The sequence below is a fragment of the Cryptomeria japonica genome, chromosome 5 (genome assembly GCF_030272615.1).
Source record: "Cryptomeria japonica chromosome 5, Sugi_1.0, whole genome shotgun sequence".
Classification (NCBI taxonomy): Eukaryota; Viridiplantae; Streptophyta; class Pinopsida; order Cupressales; family Cupressaceae; genus Cryptomeria; species Cryptomeria japonica.
This window is the reverse complement of record NC_081409.1, coordinates 750,061,119-750,083,383: the sequence shown is the minus strand read 5'-3', so window position 1 is coordinate 750,083,383 and position 22,265 is coordinate 750,061,119.

Sequence of the window (22,265 nt, the reverse complement as noted above, 5' to 3'; positions counted from 1 at the left end):
GTAGTACAAGTCATTAGATTAGTATAATCCTTATTGTAAGTTAGTGTGACTTCTCATTGAGCAGTGAGCTCTAAGCAATTGGCCTTCCTACATGTGCAGGCCCCTATTGTAAGTAATATTCTCTTATTGGCTAGTAAGTGAATATTGTGGGTCACAAATCCTAGTGATGTTTTTCCCACACCGAATTTCCTCATTAAACGTCTTGTGTTATGGTGTTCTTTTCATGTGGATGTTTTTTATTCTGTTTATTACATTAATTCTTGCATACCAGTACACTGCTACTTTATGTTCTGTATGTTTTAACTTAAAGAAATTTGACTACCGGTTAGGTACTAATTCACCCCCCCCTCTCAGTATCTGTGGGAACCCTAACAATTGGTATCAAAGCCTAGTCCTCTATTTTCATAAGCCTAATAGCTTGAAGAAGATCTTGACACTAGTAAAGATGGAAAATCTAATGAAGCAAGTTGAAGGAGCTCTTACTAAGAAGTTGAAAAATATCAAATTAGAAGATGACTTAAGAGCAGCTCAGGATATCATTCAGGCACTTCAAGAAAATCTTACTGTTACAAGAAATAAGAGAAGAGAACTTTGTGAAAAATTGCAAAATGAGAATGATGAAAAGGAATCACTTAATGAAATGATAAGCAAGTTGAAACAAGAGATCATGACAACAAAAAATGAAATGTAGGATATGACTATGAGATTTTGCAAAGAGATCAAGGATAGAAAGAAGAATGAAGAAGAATTGACTAGAAGACTAAGTGATGCAGCAAATGAGAACACAAGACTTAGCTATGAAAATGACATGTTGAAGATAGATCTGATGCATACTCAGAATGACTCAAATTAAGTAATGAGACAAAAAGAAATCTTGGAAAGGGAATTCGAAACTGCAAATCAACATAAAGAAAAATTCAAGAAAAGCTCAGAAGAACTTGGTACCTTATTGAAGAATCAAAAACCCAAAGGTGACACTTCTGGAATTGGATTTGAAGTTGGAGAAAGTTCCAATACTGCAAATACTTAGGATCACAGCAAACTAGTAAGACCACCTAATACTTATAAATTCAATGGAAAATGCTTTAACTATAATAAATATGGTCATAAGGCAAATGAATGTAGATCTAGGAATTATCAGAATATCGATCCTCCCACCGGTCAATTCTCCAAATGCAACAAAGTTGGTCATAACTCTGAAAACTATAGAATGAATGTAAGATGTTATGTTTGTGGAAGATTTGAACATCTATCAATTCAATGCAGAACACAAACCAGCATAGGTTATGGGAAAGCTATTCAGAAAAATAATGTAACTTGTTATGCATGTAACAAGATTGGGCATATTGCTAAATTTTGTAGAAGTAAAGGTACACCAGTAGACAACAAAAATGCTAGCTTGAAAGGTAAAGAAAAAGTTGAAGAGGTTAAGCAAGAATTCTCAAAGTAATGGATTAGAAAAGATGATCTAAATATTGGGAATACTCTTCCACCCGTAGAACCAACAAATGTTCCATCGGTAGGACAAAGTAATGCTCCACTGGTAGGACAGAGTAGTGCTCCACCGATAGGATAGAGCAGTGCTCCATCGGTAGGAAGTTCTTCATCTAATTGAAGAAAATTGTCTTGAGGGTTTCACAATCTAATGACACATGTGCTATTATTCCCTCGGTTAGAGAAAAGAAGTTGAAAATCACTTATTATCGGCAAATAAAGTTAAGTGATTACATAACTAGCCAGCAATTAATGTGGTAGGTAGTGAAAAAGACTTTATAAAATAAGGTTTTGGCTCCATTTCATTTCACCGTGATTTCAAACTTTTAGAGAGTGCGAAGATTTCCAAGCTAAGGAATTTCAAGCAAGAAGCAAGCACACTCTAGGCAATCATTCATCCAAGATAGAAAAAGGTATTTTATCATGGCATCCAGCTCTGCAATTGAATACATAGTGAACCCTACTATTTTGGAAGTAATTAAAAGACCTAGGCCCATATTTTAGTTGGTCCTCGAAATAGCAAAGAAGGATGATACCTTAGGTGCATTCTCTCAAATCCCTAAATGTGTTGTATATGCTGAAGACCCTAGAATGTATATTCACTGCAATATTGAAGAGCTAGGAGACGAGGAAATCAAAACCATGTACAAAACTGAGATATGTGATGATACCGGCAATATCAAAGCTGAACATAGAATCATTGAAACCCTAGGATTCATAGAAATCCTTAGTATTCCCGAATTTCCTAAGGATGTGATTAGGATAGTGTTAAGCAGAGTTCATGGAGAATTTTTCTGGTTAGATGCAATTCATAAGATCACCAAGCAAGTGGTAAAGGCTATCACAGGGTTACCGGCCACCAGTAAAAGACCAGACAAAAACAAGAAAGTTTCAAATGATTTAGTCATAGACCTAACAAGTGCAACATTTGATAAAAGATCTTTAAGGGTTAATGATGTTGTGAGATATGGACTAGCTCTAATACCATGTGAGATTTTTCCAAGATCAAGAGGCAATGGAAAGCACAAATAAGATAGACAAAATATATGATAGGAATAAATTGTATTCTATCAAGATGAAAATACTGATCAACTAGATCATAAATCAATACATACAATGAAAATGAGCTTGCTTATATAGGCAAGGCTATATGGATATGTGAGCACACAAACATGACATGTGGCTCAATAAGAAACAAGGGTAGGTAGGAAATAGGTGTGGGTAGGTAGGAGAAATAATATAATAGTCCACATGAGGTGGACCACCCACTGAATGTGGAGTGTAACAACAAGGTCACACCATAAAAGGTGGAAATTCTCCTACAGCCACTATCCCAATGTTGGCACAAACACCCAAGTGTCTCATACCCAAACTACTATGAAATGCATGTACCTACGTAAACTTAAGTAAGGTGTAATAATATCCAAGATGAATAATTATTTACACCAACACCCCCCCTTAAGTGCAACTTAGGGGAATGCACTTAAGTCTACAATGCAACTAAGCAATGCAAGATGGGTCCCAACTATGAGGCCATGTTAGGTACCCATGTACAAATGCAAATGCCTGAAAACCAATGCAAGGAAATCTCTCATAAAGCGGGGAAAGAGAGAAAAACCCAATGGGAAAAAACCCTCCCCCAAAAGAGAGATGAAAAGTAGATACAAATAACTCTCATAGAAGTATGTGAAGGACAAAACCCCATGTGAGGAAAAAGTCCCCCCCATATGAGAGAATAAGAGAAGCTAGGAAGCCCCCCCTCAATGTGGAATTTGCACCAATGATAGAAGCTTGATGTATGAAGAAACTACTCCACAAACGTTGAACAACATTCCTCCCCTTAGGAAGAAACAAAACCAAAGGTGTATCCATGAAGTCTCCCCAACCATGAAGGGAAGATGAAGCAAAAATACTCATGATGAAAGGAATCACTAAAAAGTGCTTAAGTGTCCCCATATCGATGCTGAAAGGTACCCCCTCCAAAGGTGGTAAACTGTGGCACACTGCTGAAAAAGGCACTCCAAGATCTAGTGGAGATGAATGTAGAACAATGTCCAAAGACTCATATGTCTCCTCAAAAGATAAAGAGACCTCCTCCAAGTGTTGTACAAAAGTATCCACAATCATGTCAACCTCTAAGGATTTATCATGTAGAGAATGCACAAGAGGGTCAGAGTGATCCCTCGCAACAATCAAAGAAGGATCATCTTCATCAAAGAGAAGATGAATGTCATCAATGGTGTCTCCCAAATCTACAATGTAGGAGTCCACAAACAACCCTGTAATGTCTATCAAGTAGGCATCCCAATCAACTGAAGCTGGAAGACATGAAATATCTTGTTGCATTGAATCATAAGAAGGCAAAACTGTCGCACTAGCTACATCATCAAGTGCAATAGGTGATGTGATATCAATAGAAGGAGATGAAATGCAAGGCTCAAGAAAGGGATCACAAATGAGAATCCCCAAGTTCAAATGCCCAAAGTTTTCCTCAAAATCTGAATCATCAACATAGGAAGAACCAACTTTATCAATAGGACCAAAATTTGAAAAAAAGTACACCCAAGATGCATGATCAACCACTCCAGTCGCAATGATAGCTCCACTCTCCAAGTCTCTAATGATAATTGAATCAAGTATGAACTCCACAATTTTCCTAGTTGCCCCATGTGTGATTTGATAGATAGAAAGAAGATTATTTGTCAAGTGGGGTACACAAAACACATCATTGAAGGAGTTATCCCCAATGGCAATAGATCCTTTTCCAATCACATCCATGTATGTATGATTGCCCATTGAAATCTGCGACATGTGGCAAGGCTCAAATGTAGAAAACATAGACTGCAAAGATGTCATATGATGAGAAGCCCATGAATCTAGAAGCCATCTCCCTGAATCATGACTTGTAGTAGCACAAAGAGCTTGTCCCTTTCCTTTATCTATCCCAAAAGAGTGATCCTTTCCTTTATCCTTGGAAGAAGAAGTTAATGTAGACATTCTAGAAGGTAGGTTCATTCTATTCTTCTCAAGAAGATTCTTCAACTCATCAATATCCTTCTTATAACAATGATATTCATCATGTCCTGACTTCTTGTAATATCCACAAAAAAGATTGTCCTTATATGATTTCCTCTTAGGTGAGGATGGTGAATCACCTTGTTGTGGAGAGGAATATTGTGCTCCATCTTGTTGTGGTTTTGACTTAGGTTGCTTTCGATTCTTGCCTTTTCCTTGATTACTTTGACTCCCTTTATTAGCCACCAAAGCTTGTGACTTTGAAGATTTGAGAATCCCCATCGTGGTCAACTTAGATTGCTCAAGTATCAACATCTCCATGAATGAATCAAATGAGGGAGAAGTGTATGAGGAACCTTGAGCTAACCTATGGGTGTGAAAGCTAGATACAAAGGCTGCATACTTTGAAGGAAGCTTGTCCAACAAGTTATAAACCAATTGAGCATCATTTTTGTCAATTCCACAATCTTTTAGCTTTGCTCTTAGCTCAATTTATTTTGTGACATAATCTTGGATTGTATCAAAATCCCTGGCATCTAAAGTTGTGAGTTCACTATCAAGCTTGTAGCCCTTAATCTCATCAACTTGACCATACAATTTCTTAAAAATATCCCAAGCTTCTTTAATTGTTGTACACTTATCAATGTGAAAAATGAGGTCATCTGATACATAATTTCTAAAAGTTCCAAGTGCCATAGCATTCTTAGTAAGCCATTCAAGCTGAGCATTAGGATCAGCCTTAGGATTAGGTGGTGTTGTAATAGTTTCATTTACATAATGAATGAGTCCTTTTTCCATTAGTTTACTCCATGCTTTAATTTTCCATGATGCATAATTATGAGGAGTTAAAAGTGGAAATTTAGGAGAACCCATAGCACCAAAATGAAAGAACGCAAGATAGAGAGAGGCACAATCACACAAGACACCCCCCCAAAATACTCAATCAAGAAATCCCCCAAAATGGTGATTTTGGCACTTTATACTTAGTGCGTATACAATGGGCCACTTGCAAAACAAGGCAAAGTGGACTTTTGATTTCAATTTACAACTTCTCAAAATGAGATCTAAGAGACTTCAACAAATACTGCTAGTAATCTAAACTGAGATCCAAGCAAAATGCAAGTACCAAATATGCCAAAAATGGCCAAATATTGAAAGTACAATTTCTACTTAAAATCATTACAAATAGATGGCAGATTATGAAAGTAGATAAAAAAATATGCACTTTAAAAAAAAACAGCACCTTAAAAGGAGTCCATATGAGCCCAAACGAAGCCTCCAAATTTGTAAAAATCGGGATTTCATGATTTTTGAAAACCCTATATCCAAAAATCAGAAAACTCACATACCACTGTAGAGATCATGAAATTATACCCCAAAACAAAAAAATTCTTGAAAAAATGAATCTGGATGAGTGAGATATCGCTATTTGAAAAATGCCTGCAAAATTATAATTTCTGAAAAATTTCTGCCACAACGTCAAACTTCAAATGCCTCTAGATTTGGCTTCCAAAGTCTGATTTGGATGAAACAAAAGGCAAAACTAACTTTCTTGGACCTCCTTAATCCAATGGTGACTTCAGATTTGACCCATCAAGCTTCAATAATAACCTACAATAGAAAACTTCAAAATACACAACCTCAAATAGCATCAAATTTCTCTCAATTAGCAAACCAATGGCACTCTAATGGCTCTGATACCATGTGATATTTTGCCAAGATAAAGAGGCAATGGAAAGCACAAATAAGAGAGACAAAATATATGATAGGAATAAACTGTATTCTATCAAGATGAAAATACTAATCAACTGGATCATCAATCAATACATACAATGAAAATGAGCCTGCTTATATAGGCAAGGCTATATGGATATGTGAGAACACAAACATGACATGTGGCTCAATAAGAAACAAGGGTAGGTAGCAAATAGGTGTGGGTAGGTAGGATAAATAATATAATAGTCCACATGAGGTGGATCACCCACTGAATGTGGAGTGCAACATCAAGATCACACCATAAAAGGTGGAAATTCTTCTACACACACTATCCCAATGTTGGCACAAACACCCAAGTGTCTCATACCCAAACTACTATGAAATGCATGTACCTAAGTAAACTTAAGTAAGGTGTAATAATATCCAAGATGAATAATTATTTACTCCAATAGATGTAAATAATACAAATGTAAGATTCATAAGCATGATATTAGGTTACAAAGCCACTCATGCCAATAGACTTAACTCAGTCTCAAGTCTATGCATTAAGAGTGCTTATGACATGATAACAGACAACGCAAAAATTGACATTTGTGAATGGTTAAAGGATGAACTAATAGACAACCTTGGAAAGATAAAGAAGGATAAGAAAGGAACCTTCAGATTTGGAAATCTATTAGTGTTTCTAATGCTTCATATAACAAAACAAGTTCTCGGTATAGGATATAAAGAATTTGGATATGACATACTGGTAGGAAAGCAACTAATAGAACTATTCAATACCATGGGTGAGAATAAGGAAAATAACATTCATGACTTTTTCCAAGCACTAAAGATGAAAATGAAGAAAAGGACAAGGTTATCTTAGGAAATTGTAGATAAATACAAAGATGATATATGCTTTGTTATCAAAAAGGATGAAATATGGATGGAAGTAGTCATCCCTAGGACAATCTAGGTAATAGAAATGGGCTATGAAACAGATGACCACATAGTTGAAACTTATGCAAAAGCACTTCTAGAAGCCCCAAATGAACCTAAGGAGGAAGCATTTGGTAGTGCTGAAATAATAGAAAAACAAATACAGTCCAAGAAAAGAGTGAAGAAGGTAGAAGCATTTGTGAGAAAAGGATCCAGATGAGCAAAAGCCATTAAGGAAGATGTATTAAAGAAAACCATCATAATTGAAGATGAGTTGGCAGCCCCACAACCTGAAGCTCATCTATCACTGGTAGGTACTTCTTTAGAAGGAGACATGCCAGCAACCTTTAAAAGAGTTGTTAGGAAAAGAGATCCCTCACTGGAAACCACTCCTTCACCTAGAAGGACAAGGCAGAAGCAACAAGTTGTGAGATCTCTGGTCAGAAAGGTCACACCTAAAAAGAAGCCGACTCCTAAGAAAAAGAAAAAGGCAAAAACTGACCTGGCACCTTTAGACATTTTGTTAAATGAGATCACAGAGGAAGGAAAACTGAAGAACATAAGGAAAATTTATGACACCCTATCGGCTGATGAGAAAGGGCAAGTTGAGGAGAGTGTAATACTACACATGGACATGTTTAAAAAGTTTTTGATGGAAGTCATAAATGAAATTCCTGATGACTTATACAAAAGCCTTGAGGCAAGAAGACAAGGAGTAATTGAACTAGATAATAAAATAAAAATAGAAAAACTACTTGTTGTATATCCAGTAAACTCCCCAAAAGAAATTGATGATCTGATAGCTCAGCCCAACCAGATAGTTTTTTCCACTGTACACCAGCATATTTCACTGATGGCAGGTAGAGTTACAGAGGTTTCAGAGGAAACAGAAGATGGTTGGGACATATTTTTGGTTGAAAAAAAAGAAACAAGAAGAATATAGGAATCCCAAGCCTATTAAGGTATATCAGAAGGAAAAGGACAAAGGGAAAGGGAAAATTGGTGGACCTCCAAGCATAAAGGTTAAAGATAACCTACCTCCACCTGTAAAAATTACAATCCCTAAAAACCAACCAATAGCTAAAAGCATGGATGCACAGGATAGCAATACAAATCCTAAAGTCCTATTCACTGTAAATGTTGATACCCAAAAGATCAACATAACAGTTGATAAAGACTCAAGTGAAAAATCACATATGGCTAAAGAGCCTCTGGTAATAGGAAATACAGAGCAACCGGCAGAGGATACAAAGAAAAACATGGAATCCGAGGCACAATCAGAGAAATCAACAGAGCTAAAGACTCCAGAATAGATGCCACCGGTAAGCAATGAAGCAAGAAAACCAGTGCTAAAGGAAATGCAGACACAAAATGACCTGCCAGAGGTCAATACAAGCATGGTCACTTCCACCAGTACTCAGTTTGTTGGGTCACCATCAAAGTCAACAAATGTGACTGAGGTATTACTTGAATCCATCAAGAAAATAAGTAACTATAGTTCACAAGCTTACAAAGCAATAGATGATTCAATACCAATTTTGAAGATAATCGCTCCTGATTATAATATAGATAATAAAGATTCTTTAGGATAGTTGGATACATTATGTAAATACATCTCTAGAAATATTGAGAAAATAAAGGTAGAATCTGTAAAGGACATTGTAGAAAAGGAGAAACAGAAAATCAGAAACAGAAATTCTTTGAGGAAGAAATGAAGAAGTGTAACAAAGACTTTGACACACTTCTACCGGAACTGTGTAGTCTGTTAAAAGAGTACAAAAACTTGTACAAAGACACATGCAAAACAAACTTCCTGACTATAGATATAGACAAGAAAATAAGCAAGACACAGGAAGAGATAAACAAGCTTGCAGACAATATTGTCAACTCACCGGATTCACTATCTGTTTTTGAAGATAAGTTAGCAAATTTTGAGGTAGAATTACTTAACTAGGAGAAAGAGAAAGAGCCAATAATAAATAAGGCACAACACTTGAGATCTAAACTGAGTCCAAGATTGGACTATCTAACATCTCTATAGAAGGAAATCTCAGAGGCATTAACACTAGGAAGTAAAACACCGACATAACAATTGTAGCATGTCACCGGCACTGTGAAGAGGATTGAAACAGCAATAAAAGATAGCAAAAAGTTTATGGATAGTATAAACTTAATTTTGGGCTATCTTTTAAAGATAATAAATACCCAACTACAAGGTTAAGGATATGGATCGGTATAACTACAAACTCTACTAAACCTTTGTCATTGATGCCAAAGGGGGAGTAGTAGGGTGAGAAAATTCAAAGACAAGAATCATATGCTTAGGGGGAGCCCCTCATATTTTTGGTAAATTTTTTGGTCTACATATTTTTGGACACCTTTTTGAAATTTCTCATGAGTGTTGCCATCAATGCCAAAGGGGGAGATTGTTGGCATATGGACACTCCAATGAGACATTGTGTGTGATTGAAGGTTTTGTCATTGATGGCAACCTTGCAATCCTATGGCACCGGCAAGACATCATACTGGCAAAGCATTATTCAAGCAAGACAGTGCACAAGCATCAACAAGATCACTCTACACCGGCACTGGCACTAGCACAAAAGAAAAGATGTATACCAACACAAAGGCTGACAGGTTTTTTGATATGTAATATTTTGATTATTATTGCAAGTCGACTTGGAAAATTGTAAAATGGCTCTTGTATATAAAAGAGATCATTGTAGACATTTTAAAAAGGTAAGTAAGTGAAAAAAAGGAAAATTATTAGGTAGACCTAATATGCGAAATATAGGTTAAGGGTATATGTAAAGAATAGAGCAAGAACCGATACTGAATCTGGCATTGGAGATGCTATTGTAAAGTAGTGCAAGTCATTGGATTAGTATAATCCTTATTGTAAGTCAGTGTGACTTCTCATTGAGCAGTGAGCTCTAGGCATTTGGCCTTCCTACATGTGCAGGCCCCTATTGTAAGTAATATTCTCTTATTGGCCAGTAAGTGAATATTGTGGGTTACAAATCCCACTGAGGTTTTTCCCACACCAAGTTTCCTTGTTAAACATCTTGTGTTATGGTGTTCTTTTCATGTGGATGTTTTTGATTTTGTTTATTACATTAATTCTTGCATACTGGTACACTACTACTTTATGTTCTATATGTTTTAACTTAAGGAAATTTGACTATCGGTTAGATACTGATTCACCCCCCCCCTCTCAATAACTGTGGGAACCCTAACATAGGTCACTAATTTTGAAAAATCTAGGGATAAACTTGTGATTGTAGCTTCAACACATGCATTGATGATATGCTTTGAGGTGAGTTTAGGCATGTTATCACTTTTCATCTAGAAGTTCTAGCTCTTGCAGTCATTTGACTCAATACTCTTGATCCTGAATGAGGCCTTTCAAACATACTCTAAGAGATGGAATCTCTACTTCCAGGAGTAAAATTTCTTCTGATCCATACACCAATGAATATGGCATAGCTCCTATAAGTGTACGGATACTAGTTCTGTATGCCCAAAGTGCTGGATTGAGTTGTACATGCCAATCTTTTCTTGCATCATTCACTATTTTCTTGAGGCTTTTCAATATGGTTTTGTTCGATGCTTTGGTCTAACCATTCTCCTGTGGGTAGTAAGGTGTAGAGAAATGATGTTGGATTTTGAATCATTCACATAGTTCTTGCACATCTTGGTTCTTGAAAGGTCATCCATTATCTATGATGATGGAACTTGGAATGCCATATCTATAGATTAGATAATTAAGAATAAAAGAGGCAATTTGTTTCCTAGTCACTGTGGTCATGGGGACTGCTTCAATCCACTTGGTAAAGTATTCTATTGCAATGATAATGAGCTTATGTCCATTTGAAGATGAAGGGTGTATTTTGCCAACTAAGTCTAGTCCCCACTAGCAAAAGGGCCAGGATGTTGTGAATAGCTGCAGTTCCTGTGTTGGTGCATGTATAAGATTGCCATGGATTTGGCATTTAGAACATTTCTTTGCAAAATGGTGAGAATCTTTTTCCATTGTCGACTAGTAATATCCCATTCTTAGAAGTTTTCTAGCAACAGTAGGACCACTTGAATGTGTGCCACAGATACCTTCATGAAGCTCTTATAAAGTCGATTCAGATTCATTACGATCAAGGCAATGAAGAAGAGTACCATCTAGACCTCGACAGTAAAGAGTATCAGAAGTGAGGGTATAATGGGCGGCTTGCTAGATAAAGTTACGTTTTTGGTTTTGAGATAGGTCAATGGGTAGGGTATTGTTTTTAAGAGTCATATATTGGTTCGTATAATGGAGAGTCAGAGTCGGTTAAGGCATAGATAACATGGGATGTGCAATGGTCATAGGCTAGGGAGAATAGTTTCTCTACCAGGAACTCGTAACGACTCTATTGCCCTGGAATTTGTAGCAGTGAGGCGATAGTAGCCATTGCATCAGCTGCTCTGTTGTCCAACCTTGGTATTTGCTCAAAGGTGATGTGTACAAAATACTGTTTGAAATCATCCACCATTCATTTGTATGGTAGCAACTTGTCATATTTCGTCTGATAGTTATTATTGATCTGATTTATGACTAGTTGTGAATCTCCGTAGATTTTCAATTTTGTGATTCTCCATTCTACGACCATTTTGATGCGTATCACTAGTGCCTCATATTTAGAAATGTTATTTGTGCATGGAAATATTAGTCTATATGATCCCGGTATGGTATGTCCATCACGAGTGATGAACAAAATGCCAGCACCTGAACCATGTTGAGTGTAGGATCCATCAAAGTATAGGGTCCATTGCTTGGTGTTTATAGTAAGAATATCCCTATCTCAAAATTCAATCTCCATTGGTTGTTTATCTGGTAATGGTGCATTAGCCAACTAATCTGTAATTACTTGTCCTTTGATAGCTCGATGCTTTATGTAGTGGATATCAAATTCACTGACAATCATTACCCATTTAGCTAATATGCTTGTGAGAGTTGCTTTACTAAGTAAGTATTTGAGAGGGTCAATTTTTGCTACTAGCTTGATTGTATGAGCTAGCATGTAGTGTCAAAACTTTTGAGAAGCAAATACCACTATGAGACAACCCTTCTCAATGAATGTATAATTGAGCTCGTATCCATTCAAAGTTCTACTAATGTAATAGGTAGCTCTTTCTTTGCCTTCCTAATTTTCTTGTGCTAACAGTGCCCCCAGTGATATGTCTATTGTTGATATGTAGAGAATAAGTGGCTTCTCTACTATTGGTGGTACCAGAACTGGTGGGTTCATTAGATATTGGTTGATTTGATAGAATGATTCTTCACATTTGGCTTCCCATATGAAGGGTACATTTTTATGTAGAAAATGGTTGAATGGTAGACTTTTATCTGCTAGTTGAGTAATGAATCACCTGATTGAATGAAGCCTTCCTTGCAATGATCTAAGTTGGCTGATATTCTTAGGTGGTGGCATCTCCATGATGGCTTTTACCTTTGCTAGATCTACTTCTATGCCTTTTTATAAGACTATGTAGCCTAACAATTTGCCTTATGTTACCCTGAAGACACACTTCTTAGGGTTGAGCCTGACTTGGAATTTCTCCAATCTTGCAAAAACTTTCTCTAAGATGCCCAGATGTTTTGCTCAAGTAAATGATTTAGCTAGTAGATCATCTACATAATCCTCCATGAAGGTATGCATCATTTCATGAAAGATTGTTGTCATTGCTCGTTGATAGGTTTCCCTTGCATTCTTTAAACCAAATGGCATGATTGTCCAACAATACGTTCCCCAAGGACAGGAAAATGTTGTTTTATTTTGATCCTCTAGAGCTATCTTGATTTGATTATAGCCAAAAAAACCATCCATTAGTGATAACATTGCATGGCCTGCTGTGAGGTCTACAATTATGTCGATACTCGGCAAAGGAAAGTCATCCTTTAGACAAGCTTTGTTGACATCTCTAAAATCGGTGCATATCTTGATACTGCCATCTGGTTTGAAACTAGCACAATGTTGGAAATCCATTTAGAATAGTTGATAGGTCGAATAAATATAATGTCTAATAGTTTCTTTATCTTAGCTTTGACCATGAGTGCTACATGTGGATTCATTTTTCTCAGTTTTTGCTTAACTGGCTTGGCTCCTAGAGCAGTAGACAAGTGATGCATGATTAGATGTGGATCAATCCCGGGCATTGTTGGCATTTTTGATGATTATGTTGTGATTGTCATTGATGGACACACACTTGCTATAAGATCACTTTTGAATGTATGAGTTATGCTCAACCGATGTTTGTTCCAAACTGGTATTATGTTGTAGTCTTTAGAATATCGATGTTTTGTAGAAAGTGTTCTCTGATTGCAAGCGGCATGAAGAGCTCAAGCGGTTCAAGGATCTCAAGTGGAGCAGATCAAAGGAACTAAAAGTGGCAGTTATCACTTTCCCAGTCTTCATTTTTGTCAAACTGGTAATCTGTTTAAACTAGTATTACTCTCAGTTACCAACCGGTAATTGATAAAGTTGTGTAAACCTGTAATACTCTATGATGAGTTACCAACTAGTATTTTTGTGACGAGTTACCATCCACTGACACTTTGATGGTGATTTGTGTCATGTTACCAAATGTGTCTAGATATAATGAACCTAGGAACTTGCAATGTAATCCTATTGGACCGACATGAAATCAAACTTCTTTATAAGGACATCATGTCTAGGGTTTTTGTAGTTGTTAGGTTTCAAGGTGGTTGTTGAGATTGTTGCATGTGTGATTACAAGAGGAGAATAGGTCTATGTGAAGAAATAGATTGTGAAGTGTCTGAGGACTGAAGTAATGCTAAAATGCATTAACAATGAGCTATCAAGGATCTAACCAAGCATACTGTGCTAGTATCTAGATCACTCACTTGTTGACTACTTACATCTTTGACAAGTCTGAAGACCCTTAACCGAGTAGGCCTGGAAAAGCCTTTATAAATCCTGTAACAATGTAGTTCACAACTGTGGATCTGAAATCCTCTCACAAGGTAGTCTTTAACCGGACTTATCTCCTAATAGAGAGTGAGATTCCTAACAGGATTTGTTCTAGTGAAGAAAATTATATGACCTTAACTGGTCTGACCTTAATCGGTCTAGTTACTATTCTGTAGATAGTTACTTGTGAGTTTCATCTCACCATGGTTTTTCCCATTTGGGTTTTCATGTCAAAATCTCTTGTGTTATGGTGATTTTTCTTCTGTGGGTGAATGCCTTATTTGTTGTTTGGTTCGCATGTGTGTTAACCGGTGTGTTTGTAAAACTATTTTATCGGTTTACTGCTAGACTGTTGAAGTGTTTGAGTTCAGTAATTTTTGGTATACTAATTCACCCCCCCTCTTAGTATTTATTAGGCATATTTGCATATTACCAAGCAAAGTATATTTGTTTTGCTTTGAATAATTTGACAAACTCTTGTTTATCTTCCTCTATCAGATATTTTGCTAGCTGTATGTTTTTGGCTGCTTCTGTTGTACCAATGTTGATTGATTGAGTGGGCTCAATCAATATGGGTGATCACTCTTGATAATGTTTAGGAAGAGTGTCAAGTCTCTCATCTTTGGGTGCCTTAAGAAGGTTTTCACCCATAGATGTGTCCTTTATTTTTACTTTTTTGTGATCTATTGCTGCCATTGACTGGTTTACAATAGTAGATCCTTTATTTCTTTCATTTTTGTGACTAAGAGACTTGGCACTCCCCTGATTGCAGATGTTGTTACTTTGTTCACTGGTAGAGTCTGTTTCCAAATTAATGGTACATAAGTAATGGATAATGGATTCATCATTTGGGAATATGGGTATGTCATGGTTTTCAGGTTCATCCATATCTATGAGGTTAGGAAAGATGAGTGGCAAAGAGTCATTAGGTGGGTCAAGTTCAGTGGTCATAAGGGTCATGATGGAGGTATCCTCGAGGTTGGTCTGGATATTGAATAAGTTAATGATGTTGTCAAGGTCTTAAATGGTATCATCTTCTATGTAGACTTGTTCATAATGTTGCTGCTCATTTTCCATGGCGTCATAGATATTTTGTCGACCAAATTCAAGTAGTCTAGTTTCTATGTCGTGTCCTTCTCGAGAAAGGGTTGTATGACTAGTGTGTTTAGCAACATCTTTAGTAACATTTGAACAACTACCCCATTCATATTCATTTCAATCAGTCTCATAGGTATTATCCTAGAGTCTTTCAGTGTTGTGTACTGGTATGTTGTAGGGTGAAAACAGGTCCTTGATGATTGAGACCAATATGATGCTCTTCTCAGATTCAGTATCAGATCTTGCTTCTACTCATTGCATCTGTTCATATAATGTCTCTCCTTGGGGAGTAATGATGTTCTCTCGGTGTGATTCTTCTTTGTTTGAAATGGGTTCCTAAACATGATGAACCACTGTACAAGGTGCTTCTACCTTTTGAATGACTAATTTCTCTTGGGGTTTCTTTTTTTCTTGGGATTCATGTTCCTTTTAGATTGTTTCTACCAATTCAAATAGTGCCTCCTTCCATGAGTCTTCCTTGTATTTCTTCTTTTCCTTCCACTAAGGTTTCTAGTATTTGCTTGGTGTTTTCCTTGGTGGTAGAGTGTGTTCATAGCCCAATCTTATTTTATCTTTAGCAAACTATGAAGGAGGATCTATTGGTTCTGTGATGCCTTCCTAATGCTTGCCAATAGGTCCTTTGCCATTGTATCCCATCTTTTGCATAATTAAGTAGCCTTTTCCATATAACTATGTTGGTATAGCTACTTCTATAGTAGCTGCTCTAACTTCCCCCTCATCCTTGTATAACCAACTAAGAATGTCCTTTTCCTCTTATTCATGAGCTAGGGTGCCTAGTTGAATAATTTTGCCATCAAACTTGGTGATGGGCTATGTTGCTTAATGTGTTGATGTTGTAGGTAGCCCATGAGATTTAGGTGATGTTGGTAAGTTGATTAAACTCAAGGGTTCAAAGAGTACTCTCCCATGCCTCGTTCTTTGATTTTCATCTTCTGTTTGAAATCCATAGTTAGAGATTTAGGCTTATCTTTTTGAAAATCTGGTGCTAAAGAGATTTGTTTTTCTCTATTATAAGCCTAAATCTCTAACTATGGATTTGGTCCTTGATTGGTGTTGTTGGTGTTTCCCTGTGAGTTTGTTTTTCTCTATTATAAGCCTAAATCTCATGCAATCATTCATTTGATGTCTTTTTTTTTGGTGAAAGTCACAAAAGTGTGAGTCATTCCACCAAGGTGCTTTGATTTGTGGCTCAAAGTTGTGGATTGCTAGTAAAGAGATGATTTTGTTTGCCAAGAGCTCTCTGAATGCCGACTCCAATGATTGCCCTAATGGTGTGTAAATGTGTTTATGAAAGTTATTGGTGTTTCCCTGTGAGTTTGTGTTTGGTCCTTGATTGGTGTTGTTTTTTTTAGTATTGTTTGTATTGTTTGTGTTGTTTGTGTTGAGATGATCTTGATTGGTATTGGGTGCATAAGTATTAGTGCCTTGGTTAGCACCCTTTTGATTTTTGGTAGCCTGAGGATTGCCTGATAAAGACAACACTGGTTGTTTGGACTTCGTATCATTAGGATCATTTCCTCCTTCATTTCTAGTGTTTTTGTTTCGGGTCCAGAACCTGGATTTGTCTAAGTTATTGTTGTTTTGGTTATTGTAGTTGGATGAATTGGTTCCTTCTTTGAACAATTTCAACATTCCTTTCTTGACACATGCTTCGTCTACTTGGATGCCATTTTCAATCAATTTAGCTAAAGATGGTATGCATTGGAGTTTGAGTAGGTAATTCATCTCGCTATTCAAGTTGTTGATGAAAATTTCCATCTTTTCCTTTTTAGGCACATCCTGAGGATATCTTGAGACCATTTTTTGCCAACATTAAAGGAATACCATGAATGTTTCATTGTTTTTCTATTTGGTATTGCAGACATCTAGCATGGTGATGGCATGTTGAATGTTGTAGGAATATTGAGTGATGAATTTTTTGACTAATTCATCAAACGATGTGACAGGAGGTGTGATTTTGGATAACCATTCCATTGTTTTCCCTCCCAAGCTCCTTGGGAATAATCTCATTAAATAAGTATCATCATGAGCAAATTCCAGGCTCATGGTACAAAATTCCCAGACATGATCACGGTGATCACTTTTCTGATAATACTTGTCAAATTTAGGAATATGTCAATTTGGGGGAAAAGGTACCATGTTCAACCTTCTGTCAAAAGGATAAGGACAAATTTCACTCAAGGAATACTATATTGTTGATCCTTGTTGCATGTCTTGCATCTATTTTTGTAGCATTTGCATTTGCTGTGTGAGAGTAACCAAGGGTGCATTTTTTTTCCGAGGGAAGAGTTCTTCCCTCTCATGGTGTCTAGTTTGGAATGGCGTGTGAAATAGTATGTTTTTCTTAGGGATGTTTTTCTCAAGAATTTTTTTCTCAGGAATGTTTTGCTCAGGAATGTTTTGCTCAAGGTCACCTAGGTCTTCTTCTCTTTTCTTTTGTTGATAAGTATAGAGCCGAGTCTTTGTTCTAAAGGTGTTTGAATCAAAGTCTTTTGGAATCCTAACTCCTTTGCTTGCGAGCATTAGTAGGTATTCTCTTTCTTAGCCTCTATGAGTCATTCCATGAGTCTTTGGAACAAGGCACTTTCTTGGAATTTCTTAAGGAGTTCTTCAGTGATCTTTGTGTCTTATAAATTTTGATAGTCGAAAGGATTTGATAATCATCGCCCCATACTAGATTCAGGATGCATTTCCTTTTTCTTGTTTCATTGCGAATGAGTGATAGTGGGCATCTAATAGAAAGTTTCAGTGATGAAGGGAATGAAATCTTCTTTTGTGTTTTGTTCAGGTGTTGGTGGTTCTACTCAAGGTGTGTTGTTAGTGATGCAGACTTCTGGGAAGAAAGTTGGATTGATTTTTCCTTCATGATTCAAGCGTTGGTTGAATGTTGCTTTTTGACAAAATCCTCTACTCCTTAATGGTTCTTTGTCAAATTCATTTGTTTTGTCTTGAAGATACAAGCACATATGACAGAGGAATGTTCGATGAGATTTCAAGAGTTGGCGATTGATGTACAAAAATCTATTCCTTTTGGCAAGTTTTAGAGAACTAGGTTGTTGTTTCCTCAACTTAGTGTTATGATAAATACTCTTTCTTCTCAGAATATGAGGATTAGTCATGCACAAGAAATTAATGGTTTCCTTTGTTTTGTTTTGGATTCAGATATCTTGTTTGAAAACTTAAGTTTTACTTTTATCAAATAAAGGTTTAGATGCCCCCTCACGACAAAGCACATCAAATGGTATCATATAAGAGCTTTCCTGATATGGAAACTCGATTTGACAACTTGAAGTTTGAAACAAGTGTGTTTTGGGATAAAAATCGATTTGATTGAAGGACCTTTTGATATGTATGATGGTGTTACCTGATTTTGATAGGAGAGATGTGTTTTATCTAGCGACTAGTTTTCAGATTTTGACAGCTTTGTTTTACATAGAACTTGCCTTGGGAGTAGTTTTGATACTCTGATTTGAATTTTCTACTTGATAGAGTTCAAGATGAGGAAAGAAAGGTTTCTAAACTGTTTTCACATTTTTCAAAAATAGCTTCTGTTTTGCCCCTTGTTTTCTTAGTTTCTCCTATGCACTAATCCAGAAACCCAATGCACTATTTAATTTTCACAACGTGCTATAGAATGGTCTCTACACGCTAAACTACCTTTTTGACGTGCTAACTGGATTGTTCTAGTTTTTCTTGGTCTGGAAGTTTATGCACTAATGTGCACTACTAATGCGCTAACTACTGGTCTCAATGCGCTAATGTTCAAACTCTACATGCTATGTTGTTGCTTTGATGTGCTAATATGTTTTTATTAAGTGCTACGGTTTGAACTACTAACTTTGGATTCACTGATGTGCTAAAGTTCAAAAGCAATGCACTATGTTGAAGCTTGCAATTGCTAAAATATGTTTCGAAGTTCTAAGATGTTTCTCTTACATGCTAAACTGCCCTGATAGTTTGACTTGGTGGTTTTCTTGTGATTTTTGAATTTTTCTTCAACTTTGATAGATGATTTTCTGAAGTAAGAAATGAATGCACAGCACAAAAGAGATAACCATTTTTCCTAGTCTAAATAATAAGTGTATATTCTATGAGGATGTGTTCAAATCCCTAGTGTTTCAAAAGGTTTGGATATAGAAAATACAAAATAAATCAAACTCTTTATTCAAAGGTCATCGACAATACCATAGCTCACTAGTCTCGATACTCCGTCAGCTCAAACAGCCTTGTCACCCCCTAGGGGACACCCTTTTTTTTGTCTTTTGCTAGAAATTAACTCAAAGTGAATTTCTTCACAATTCAGTAGTTATCTTGGGAGATATATGGTGAGTAATCTTGGGGGCAGTTTCTTCCCCACCCTTGCACTATGATACTGTAAATGTTTGGATACTAACTTGGCTCAAGGTTTCTATTTCTAAGGTTCATAATTAGGTTTCCTGTTTGGCCATCAATGATAAACTCCCTCAAGAGGCTTCCCAACCTTTAGAACAAAGGCTTTACGTATCGTAAAGATACTGGGGGAAGGCTAATCACTCCACGCAACCGTTGAAAAGGACTTTCGTCACTTTCCACATTTGATTATAATGTGTTGGAACACTTGGCTTCAAAGTTGTTTCCCACTTAGATCGTTCCCCTCACACTGGCCAAAGAATGGCTTTAAGAGTTTTTTGACTCCTTGGGAGGGTAGGCCTGCTAAAGGATTTAATGCAATAAAGACTGAAAGTGTAAGAGTGGTCTAGCCTTTTGATCATCCAGTTAAGGGGAGAGCATATTCCTTCCACTTTTGAATCAAAGCACCCAAGTGTTCTTTTTAACCTTTTATTGCAATGATTTGGTAAAATCTATATGGAGATATTGCTCCACAAAAACATGGTGGTCCTTTTATCCCATCAAATCAATGATTATCTGATCTAGTAAAGGAACTTGGTCAACAAAGAAATTTTGATTTCGGTGGTCAACACAAGAAATTGACAAAAAAGGGGAAGAACTTCCCTTTTTAACTTGAAACAAAATTTAGACAAGTGTGATTCTTTTACCTTGCAAAAATTTTAAAGATTGATCATTTTATACACCAAAGGATGGTGAGGTTCTTTTTAAAGCTCTTTTTGCAAAAATAGAAAGTTGTCTTGTTCTTTTTAGCAACCTAAAGGAAAGTTTTCTCCTAGGAAAGAAAGAAAAGATTTTTGTTGTATTTCTTTTTAAGTGTCCAAATGAGGTGTGAATTCAATTTTATCTTTAAACAAGAATTAAAAATAATTCAAATTTTTAACTAACTTAAATAAGTTAGTAAAAAAATTCAAACTACTTTAAATCCTAACTTAACATAAAAATGGGCTCCCAAACCTGCAATGAAACTATCAGAAATCCTACAAAAACAATAATTAAATCTGTTAGAAAAACAATGGCTTTGTGGACTTCCACAAGTCTAAATTTGATCTCGGTTACAAATTAATTTTTCTTCTCTTCCTATGATGCACTACAAAAAATACTATATGTGCTACAGAATAACGTGGATGTGCTATAGAATATACTAGAAGCATTACGTTGTTTTCCCAATGCTATGTACTGTTAAGTTCCCATGTCGAGACCTGCATAATTTTTTTAAAAAAATTTGATATGCTAAGGGAGGGCGTCTACAAGCTAGGAAATGAGTCTCATGTGCAGAACAGTATACCAAATGCACTAGAATGTTAACCAGATGTGCTAAGTAATATTCCCCACCTACTAATTCTCCTTTCCTGCATACCTACAAAGATGGTTAGATTCAAAAACTGATTTGATTAATGGAGTTATGCCTCATAGTGGGCACCAAAAATGTATGCAGGAAAAGTAGTTCGATGAAATCCAAAATGTAAAAATACTTCAAGGACTTGCCCACACACCCATGGGACTCTTGGTGCAAGTTATGGAGCTATGAAGGATAGCTCAACTCCCCAAGGTGTGTTCCATGGTTCTCTATCTCACAAGGTCCCTCAAGCCAATGCCTTTGCTCTCAGATCACTCAACAAAGTTACTTAGGGATGACTAATGCAAGAATGAGGGATGCTTTAGATTAAGTTTAACATGAATGCATCCTATTTATGCACGATTCTAGTAAATGAACTAAACTAGATGATAAGATAACAAGGTTAGTAACAATATTATCCTAACATGATACACTAGTTATATGGTTTAAACTAATGATAATAGAAATACTCTAAAATGCTTATTAGATTAATTCCTATTGCAAAGAGAGGCTCAATGCTTTAAAATTGAGTATAAGTATGATGCTAAAATATTGGATCCTTAAAATAAGAAAATGAGGGCTCTATTTATAGAAGAAACAAGGCAATGGATGGTCAAGATTGAAGGATTTAATCAAGGGTCGGGATTGAAAGTTATCAATCCATGTTTGCAATTCTCACCAATGAAATGGTGACAATTGTCAACATAGGACTAGATGAGAGAGGATGTAAGAGGAATTAAATGTTTGAGAAGACCTCATGGTTACTTTAGGAGGTAAGGGTTAAGGTTAGGTTAAGGTTATCCATTGGATAAAGCTTTTACCCAAAGGGTAAAATCTTGTGCAAGGGTTAAAGGGATAACCATGGTCAAAGCAATGAATGCTTGATGAGACCCCTAGGTTAGATGAGGGTTGAGTTGGGCAAAAAGTCTCTAACCATGCCACAAAGGGTTAGTTAACCATTAATGGTTTGAATGACTTTAGGGAAAAACTTGTAAGAGTCCTTCCAAATTTGAGGGTATTCAACAAGTTAGCTTGTTGAAGGCATAAAGGCTTTAATGCCTTTGGAATAATTTACTCCAAATTTGAGAAGTGACCTCCTCAAATTTAGGGAAAAGCGATAAATGAAGGGTTTAGCTTAATTGATTAGGATTAGATGGATTCTAGAAGAGTCTAGAAAGAGGGTTAGGAGGCAAGTGGGAGATGTAGGAAAATGTAAGTGGGTGAGGGATAAATAGGATTTAATTAAAATAAATTTCTTTATTTTAATTTGGTTACAAGTTGAGTATTTAAATAAATTAGATTTATTTAAT